Source organism: Dreissena polymorpha, chromosome 7 (assembly GCF_020536995.1).
Source record: "Dreissena polymorpha isolate Duluth1 chromosome 7, UMN_Dpol_1.0, whole genome shotgun sequence".
In the NCBI taxonomy this organism is placed as follows: domain Eukaryota; kingdom Metazoa; phylum Mollusca; class Bivalvia; order Myida; family Dreissenidae; genus Dreissena; species Dreissena polymorpha.
In genome coordinates this window covers 106,179,740-106,189,482 of record NC_068361.1, presented here as the reverse complement: position 1 = coordinate 106,189,482, position 9,743 = coordinate 106,179,740, and the positions used below count along the sequence as shown (strand labels likewise).

Sequence of the window (9,743 nt, the reverse complement as noted above, 5' to 3'; positions counted from 1 at the left end):
TCCTAGTTTATCATAATAGTAGGTGGATATAGATGGTAAACAACAGCAATCGCTATGGTGTATTGCATCAGCTGTGTGATTGAGACTAATACACGCACGCAAAATGTCAGCATAATGTACATACGTTTAGGAAATTAACAATAGGCTTTCTCAAAAGTGTGTTTCTTGAGAATGAATAACATATTGCTATAAGAATTTTTATATAAATATATGTTATTGGTAAAAAGCAGCATGATAAAGGTTATTGAATTAATGCAATCCGATAATACAAGTATCAACACAAACTTAGCCATGTTTGTACATATTATTATGACTAATTTTGTATAACTTATTACTTCAACTTTAATTTTGTCGCTCTTTTGCAGGTTCGTCTTTGTTTTTGCAAACGTTACCTTGAGATAAGTATGACTTGCGGATTTGAAGCCCATGAAGACTAAACATCAACGAATATTCCATGCTGGATGTGATATGGTAACATAGATTTAACGCGATACAAAATGCTCGTTCTTTATGTTTTTGTGTCACAATATATATTTCATGTGAATTTCCGGCTACGATATCCTAACATTTACGAGCGAACGCGTGAATGGCTTCTGGCAGCTGCGGACGCACGACGTAGTTCTCATGAATAAATCGTTCTTTCGACGCTGCCCGAAGCCAGTCAGGCGTTAGCTCGTAAATGTTCGGATATCGTGGCGGAAGTTAACATAACAATTTGTGTCGGCGAATGAAGTGGTATAACAAACTTTAAACTTGTGCAGGGTTGTTAGTGTGCAACAGTTGAACAATTCCAAAGATTCAATAAGAGTAAACTATAAAGTTACAATAATACCTGCTACAAACACAACGTCACTTAACACACATATGGACACTATACCTCATTTTTTCTTATCATGAGAATGGTATGTGTATTCATAGAATAAAACAACTTTTCTACGTGTCTACGTGCCGCGACTAGCAATCACAATGCTTAAAGAGGGACTCAGTTCGATCATACGTGGTCTGCTCAAAACGTTAATGCAAGCCTATCAGTAATATAACATTTCAGTTCTTTTACAAGTCTAAACTATCAAGTGTTACATGTATGTAATTCATTTCTATAAATTAATTTTTGAAATTTTAAGTGACAATGATTGAGCTTTTGTTTAATAGTTTCAATATAATTGTCTAAATCACGTGTTTTACATTATCGTGTGTTGTTGCTTATTTGTTGGAATTTTCGCCGTTGTTAAAAGTATTTCAGTTTTAACGGTGGGTTTTCCAGCTTACACAGTCCTAGATTAGCTGTTGAACTGGTACACAAATATGCCAAATAAATTTATACTTAATTTAGAGGTAGGGATAGGGTGAAATGGAAATAGCAAACAAGTGTCCAGGTCGGGGATCTAAACCGCGATTTTCGGATTCGCGTTTCAGCGCGGAAGGAGCAAGATAGATGTATTCCTCAGCATATCGAGATTTATAAACAAATATAGATTTTATATTGTATGAACCTACCGTCTTTATTGATTAATATTTACATTATTTAGGCATTTTTAACAACTTCTTCAGTAATTGTTTATTAATATTAGAACTGATAATTCAAATATGAAGTATAACTCGTTTTGTAACCCATGGAAATAGTATTCATATAAGTTTTCTTCATTTGCATATTTTATCTCATACTAATTGCAATATGAATGATTATGTGATCTATTGAGGGGTCACAGTAGGCAGGTAACTGTTCGTGTTAGTTATTATGTACGTCATGTAAAGCATTCTAACGTAATATCAATTTCAACGCTGAATGTCTTTAAAAAACAAACAAACTACTTTTGTGATTATCACTACAAACGCCACTAAATGCATGAACCCGACTTGCTTCGCTGTGTTCCTCTACTCTGTGGATTAAAAACTATAAGCCGATACATCGTCATGCTTAACAACACTATAAGCCGATACATCGTCATGCTTAACAACACTTTCAGCCGATACATCGTCATGCTTAAATCAAATCAAATCAAAATTTATTTATTGTCGGTATGAAAATAACATGTATATAACATATGCTATGTATAGCTTTTGACCGACCTAAGCTATAGTTGTTAAGCTAATAGCTTAACAACACTATTAGCTGTTACATCGTCATTCTTAAAGAGAAAATACTGTCTACAGGCAAGCATGCCTATTTCAGTTGTCTGTTATGCAATTGTCAAACATGTGTATTCTTAAAGAAAATCGTATCATTATGAAGATGCAGAATTTTCGTTTAAAATTGTTAATCTACGCTTACTGTCGCATTGCTTTTAATATGATAATATTCATCTTTGCAATATTGTCTTGAAAGTATTTCGACCAGTACCATGTGGTATGCTTTGTTACATGAGTGTGACCCACTTTAATGTCAATACAGAATGCGAGCGATATGATTTACACGTTAAGAATATGCATAAAGGTAGTCTCATGCGAAAGTCAATCCGATGATTTACCAGTTGGCATTATCTTGCACAGCATATTTAAACAATAGTTTTAATGTATCGCGCGATATTGTATGGTGGCGTATAATCGTCTTCAATAACTCCTTAGCAGTAAGGTTTCAAATATAAATACGATTATAATACTGTTCTATTTGTGCTATAAAACAATTTGTTTAGACAATGACACCATAGTACCAAAAGGTGTTGTAGGTTGCATTTATTTGGACTTCAAAGCTATCAAATATCTAACTTACAGAAGTACATCGTGAATCTAACAGAAAATATCGTTACACGATACGAGTATTGATACTTTATAACTTGTACCTGTCTTCCACAATACATGAAAAAATCTTGTGTATTTGTTTTGCTTTCGGCAATCAGTACAGTATGAGTCATGCACGTATGTTTGCGTCGTGTTTTTCTTTTTTTTTAAGAACGCAAACTTCATATCGATTTTTAATTACATTCCAAACAAATAAATCGTTCATCTCGTTTCAAAACTGAGCATTAAAGTGAAAAACAAATAATGTTGTCCGCGTTGGATGAGCTCATTTAAATGTTTTGGTAGCCAGACATTTCTTGCTTATAGAGGTATTCCACTTCGACCCGATGCCCCACGATTTGTCCCGGTTTCCAATATTTTGTGGTCGGGGACATTCGTAACTTAATCGGCGAAGGTCCTAACTCATTCGTGGCTAGTCGCGGGCGAGTCGTGAGCTCCCAAAAACTCGCGGCCAGTTTTTAAACGTGTTTAAAATTTGACCAAGACCTCCACGACTGAATTTAATCGCAGTTGACTCGTAACAGTGTCCTAGTGCGTTCTTGGGCGTCGTAATGAAATCTAAGGTAATTCGTGACTCAATCGGGGAATCGGTGATCACGTGATCTGTCTACGAATCATTTACGACTTTGTCAAGACTCTCAAGAGTTCACCCCGATTGAGTTGCGAGCCCGCTAGGATTCTCGCGATTTAGTTACGAAACAGTTACGATTTTGTAAAGAATGATAAAGAAATAATATTTTTCCATCATGTTTTGTTGTCGAATAACCCACAGTAAGAAGTATAGATGCGTAGGAATTAAATCACGAATGCGGAGCACGAGTGCTTTGATAACACGAATGTATACTCCTTACTGTGGGTTATTCGACAACAAGCCATCATAGAAAAATATTTGTTCTATTCTTACACGATTCTGATTGATTTGCTCAAAGCTTTTGGACGTGAACTATATTTTTCAATACCCCGCCCTTCTTAGTATAAAGTTCACTATTTAGTGACGTCATTGAATTGTACAAACATTTGAATTTGTTTTCATTCATAAATATTTTGCAAATTACGTCACTTTCATTGAGAACAACACTTATAGAAACTAAATGACGTCACATGTGTTAATTCTTATGAAAAGCTGACATGCTATAAATGTTTTCTTAATTACGTTTCTTAACAAAAAAATTCTTAGCAGGCGTGGTCATGCCACTTATCACCAAATATACAATTTGTTGTTTCATTACATTTATATACGTGCTACATTTTTTACATTTCTTTAAGAGCGGGATTTAAGCACGTGCATTTTACTGCAATATTTTCTTTATTTATTCGGAACTATTTTCGAAACATTAAGCTCCGTCCATAATTTATTGCAGAATTACCCACACTTTATTTTCTTCTTTGTCTTTGGAAATTACGTCGCGTGCCGTGTTAGAATCAATATCAGTAGATATTGGCGCGGATTCATGGGTGCGTTCGGTGAGGTCCTAGCTTAGTCGTGACCGATCTGCATCGTTCGTAGTACAGTCGCAGTAGATTCTTACACATCGTAGTGAAGTCGCGACCGTATTCGCAAGACTTCAACCGAACTCCATGATTCGACGTAAATCAATCGTACCACTGTCGTAACTGAATCGCAGACTGTCACGAGCCTTCCCGATTCAATAAATGTGAGAAATCGTAGCGAATCGTTGGCTTGTTTTCGTAGAGGAATAGGGCCATTAGAAAAGCATCGTGAACTATATCAAGATACGTGTCGACAAGCTCCGTTGGAAGATCTTGGACTACGAACTGGAGCATCATGTGGTGAGATTTCCGAACCGTTTACATATTTATTTTTGGAGTGTTTTTAATTATTTTGACTGCGCAAGCATACGCACTTAGCACGGATGTGCCACCTTAACCAGTAAAGTGTAAGTATGTTACTGACGCCGTGATATAAATTAAATACGCAGAAATGGCCTCTAATATCTTGAACCTCCTCCCTCACTTACCCACACCCCTAAAGAAACAACTTTGCTTGTAGAGCTTTGCTTATTCTGCTGCATTGGTTAGATTAAGAGGGAATTGTATGAGTCATTTCGTTAATGTGTAAAAGGCAGTTAAGTTACTTAATTATTTAACAATTAATAGCGCACAAATCATGTAATTATTAGCATCAAAATTTATTGATCTCTGTCTGTCCTATAAATCAAATATGTATTTTAGGTAAGAAGTTTCGTATAAAGTATTATTACTTTATCACGCATGCGTTTGAATTTGTATTGCAGTTTAAACGGTATGACGGTTTTAAAATAGTAGATGCTATGTATTGTTATACTAGATTCGACATAATTATGTACATGGCGAACTATAAAATTAACAGTAAACAGTTCATAATTACCGACACAGAACGGATACTCACAAGAATTTTGAATGGATGTATTGAAACTTCAAATAAAACTTCTATTTTTGATCTAATAATTTGATGAAAACAAAACTTCGTCATTTTTTAGGAAAAAAGGGGAATGGTTGAACCTTGGTTCGACAGGGTGATGCACCCCTGTGTAAGGCCCTAGTCTAATAGTGATGAATATTAAATATACAACGTTGAATGTTTTTGGGAGAGGTCTAATATCTTATCTGATAACCCATTGTGTCTGCCTCAGATATGTCTGATATGTATCCGCCAATAGGACACATTTCAGCACCCAAAAAACAATAAGTTACGACATCATCTCTACGGCATAATGCACAGCGTTGTTAATTTGTGTAAATTTAAGATATTCCTTAGCTGATTGCATTGGGTATTTGCGAAAGTTAAAAAAATACAAAAACATCCTTCTTTTTTTAGATCTTTATTTGAATCGAGATAAGTACTATTACCTAGGAAAACAACGCTGTTAATTGTTAATACTAATAATTTAGATTTATGAACAATAGCCTTAGCATATTATATTGCATGTGAATATTTCAATATAACATACTAACAGGAGTTAATATTGAATGCCTATGTTTATGTTGTTAATCGTCGCAATAATAAAATATCGTTCTATATAGTTGGTTTATTTCCGAATCTTTATTAGAGGCGATTTTAAATACTATTCTCATGTTTTTACCTATATAGATACAATTGTTTATATTTTAAAACCATATCTGAAGTTTGCATCTTTATATAAGCGTACAGGCTTTTCATTTTGCATTTACAACGTTATATTATACACTCGATTTTTGCTGTTGTTCTATGTTCTATGTTAAATTTTAACAGTCAATCTTTAAAAGTGCACAAGTCGAAGTCAGTTTTGATGTAACTATATTTTAACATTACAGGTTCTATACAAATAGTGGTTTAAAGCATCGATTGATTGATTTTAAATCGAACTGAATAAATAGCATAATATGTACATGTACACTTTATAATATTATTTTCTCTACATTTTATTTTTTCACGTGCTTACTGTTTAAAGTGAACTGTAATGTGCACTGAGACCCTTACATGCATAGCCCCTGATACTAGTATATAACTACCATTCAGTAATGAATTGTATTTCTGTAATCTTTGATGATTTGTATAAATATTTTAATTCTACCCGCCTGATTATGTCAAGTATGGTATTAATTTAGTTTTAAATTAATTGCTGTATCAGAAATATGATATACTAATAACGATCACGTTCACCAATTGCTTTCAAAGAGCTTACAAGCGCATCCAAGTGCATGGTGCTTACAACGCAGTCAGAATAACATTGATTGCTAGTTTTTATTACAAACTCACTCCAGTCTTCGAAGAATTACATGGCACTTAAACAATTTTCTTGCGTGCATTTCGTTTTACACAAAGGGGATGCATGAAGGTCCCATTTCATACGATATGAGTTATATTCAAGAAAATTATAGCAATTGAAACACAAAGGACACATTTAAAAACCACAAACGATGCATATAATACTAAATGTTGTGTTTTTACCCAACGATTCAATTGTAAAAAAGTTAGATGTTATGGCTTGTGGCAATTTGAGTAGTATATTCCATTGTTGAAAAGTAAAAAAGTAGATGGTATGCAAGTGTTTGTTTAAATAATAGTTCGCGTTATTCTTAACAACAAAACATACGTCCTTGAAACGCACGTGTGATCTATTTCGTCGAAATATACCAAATTTATATTATACAAGTTCTCATTAATGACCTGTTAAAAAACAAGCCCGTAAGATACTTTTGAATGCCATTTTTTCGGCCGTACATGTTGTTGTTTGGATTGACTACGTTTGGATTGCGGGTCGTTACCAAGTTCGCATCCTTCGTCAAACGCATACATGCGTTTTGGACTGTTGTTCATGATAATTGTTGCATTATGCAAAAGTATACAATTTAAGTCGGGGTGGGGGTGGTTTGGGGGTGGGGGGTTCGGTCATTTCCTAGAAGACCGTTAAGCTTACCTTTATTTACATTCATTTATAATTTATAACACGTTTTATTTATGGTTTACACTTTTAACAAATAAATGAGCAATACTCCCGATGTAACACAAATACTTTACTGCATTAAATTAAGATTTCATGGCTGAAATGCATGTTGTTGTTTGTTTTTTAAGCCGCTCTTTTTTACATATCAATTCCATTTATGCATGCGGAATATGCCAACCAACGTTGTCTTGCTTTCAGCCGAGCATATGATACAATGTGCCCAAGACAGTAACATTTCGCATAGACGTCAATTGTACTCACATCTTCACATCATACTGCAAATATTGTCTATCAATGTTCGCAAGATGGCACCATCTCGCGGGGACGATACTCATATGTTTAAACCATGCAGCGTACAGCAATTATATGTTACAAACGTGACCAAGAAGGTAGCATCCTTTATGTACGCTTCTCGTAGTTGCATTGTTCGTTTCGTTAAGCGACAATTTGCTAAAAAATCAAGACGTTGCTAGATAATTCCGATGATAGCGTCTCGCAAGGATAAATTATACTAATACGTCTATTTAGTTAGCCCATATACCACATTGTCTTTGTAATTATTTAATAAAAAAGAACCTAAACTGACTGGTAATTACATAATTTAATTGATGTTTTTTAAATGCGCGACTTATTCCACATAAATAAGTTATCACATATTGTATCGATCAATAACAAAAATTATCCCACAATTAACAATTTAAATAACATCACATCAACGCAGATTAACATGTTAAAAATGAATCGCAAGAGGAAATACTTATTTATCATTTAATGTCGTCTGATTTTAAATGTAAATTGCGCATGAGCTCTCATAACTAAAAACAAATAACCACGTACGCACAACACTCATTCATGTACATTATGATAGACATGCAGTAACATAAATACTTCTTGTCTTTTAGTCTATTTTTTCATGTTAACGTTGGGAACTATGATATATGTCCTAATCACACCATTCCCTTCACCGATATGGCCGTTTCGGGGAAATGTGAGACGTTGGTAAAGAGATCCTTCGCTAGTCAGGTTTGTTGTGGACTGCTATGAGTATCTCATCTTTGACATCTTTTTTCTGCCGGTTTTTCAAGTGACGTACACGACGGCGACCCCTCGTTAGCGTGCCCTGCACCACAGTCTTCCACAGTGTTCAAAGGTTTGTGCCCTGCGTTCCGTGTTCGCGTGAAGCGTCCATGTCTCGCAACCATAATGTAGAATGGAGGTTACGAGAGACTTGTAATTGATGTGGAAGCTGATGAAGTTGTTTGCCTGCACTGCGCTTATAACAAAGTAATAGCCTTTTTATCATTAAGTCACTTAATTATTGCACACAAACACAAAAAGTGTGTTCATTATTAAACGATTTGTTTCTTTTAGATGTTACCTGATATTGTTTATTGCATTTTGATTAGTTTATGATTTTTCATAACAGTACTTATTAAGGCGTAATGCGCGGAACCTACAAAATCATCGTTTATTCTTATACCATTTCTGACACAGTCTTTCAACGAACGTGTGCTTCTATTTTGGCAATTAATATTAATACTGTTCTCATTCATGACATTCATTTTTATTTAGAAATAATTACTGTGAAATTGTGGCTAATGGAGTGATTACAAACAATTTGTTGTTCCAATACTTGCAATCAAACAGTGGAATGTTCAATTAATCAAATCACAAAGGGTCAGCCAACTGGGTTTAATGATATACATCAGAATTCCTAATCGTATTAATTCTCGAAAACTTTTCCGAACACTAGTCAATCCAATACACATATTATATTCAATTCAGCACATGCATTTGTGGCAAAGTACGTGACAAAAGTATTAAGAATACATCAACTCAACGTCAGCTACCATTTGCATTCATAACAGCAGATAATGCATTTTATATGTTTAAGTTTGAGACTCGAATGCTGATGTATTTAAAAGAGTGCATCGGCCGGGAATCGAACCCGGCCGCCCGCGTGGCAGGCGAGCATTCTACCACTGAACCACCGATGCCTTACGTTAACTACACACATTGACTATTTATGTTTTAATTTAAGCGTATAAAAATTCGATGATTGACGTAACGTTAAATATAAACACGACGACGGCTATGTGTATGTTAAGAGACACCTTAACATTGCCTCTGCATTAACGAATATTGATCGATACATGATTTTATTGTTACACTTTGCAGTACCACTATGAGCATTTAACTACTATGCACGACCATCCGTCCATGATACAATAATTTGATTTCATGTAAATGGCAACACATATGAATATAAGAAATGCAAAACAACAGAGCCAACAGCAAGATTAATGTGTTGATGTTATGATGAATTTCAGTAAGACGCTTTTTTATTTATTTTTTTATGAAGAGAAGTTCGTCAGGTGATTTTTTTGGAAACTATCGCAAATGCTATGCTGTTATGAACATTCATATCAAGAACATGTTGTTTTAATTCCGCCTGTTTGCGTTTAAATTATTACCCAGGGATGATACAGCTCTTATTGAATGGTTCCTTCATGTATGCGTTTGATACGTCAATGCAAGAACCTCTTTCACAACATGGATTGAAGTCCTGATTGATAA

General features: G+C 34.6%; 1 non-coding gene across 1 annotated transcript; it reads right to left on the bottom strand.

Annotated features, from left to right (window-relative positions):
* Nucleotides 1–9,093: 9,093 nt before the first annotated feature.
* Nucleotides 9,094–9,163, bottom strand: Trnag-gcc (transfer RNA glycine (anticodon GCC)). Its single transcript has one exon. It is a non-coding gene; the product is annotated as a tRNA-Gly (tRNA).
* Nucleotides 9,164–9,743: the final 580 nt, after the last annotated feature.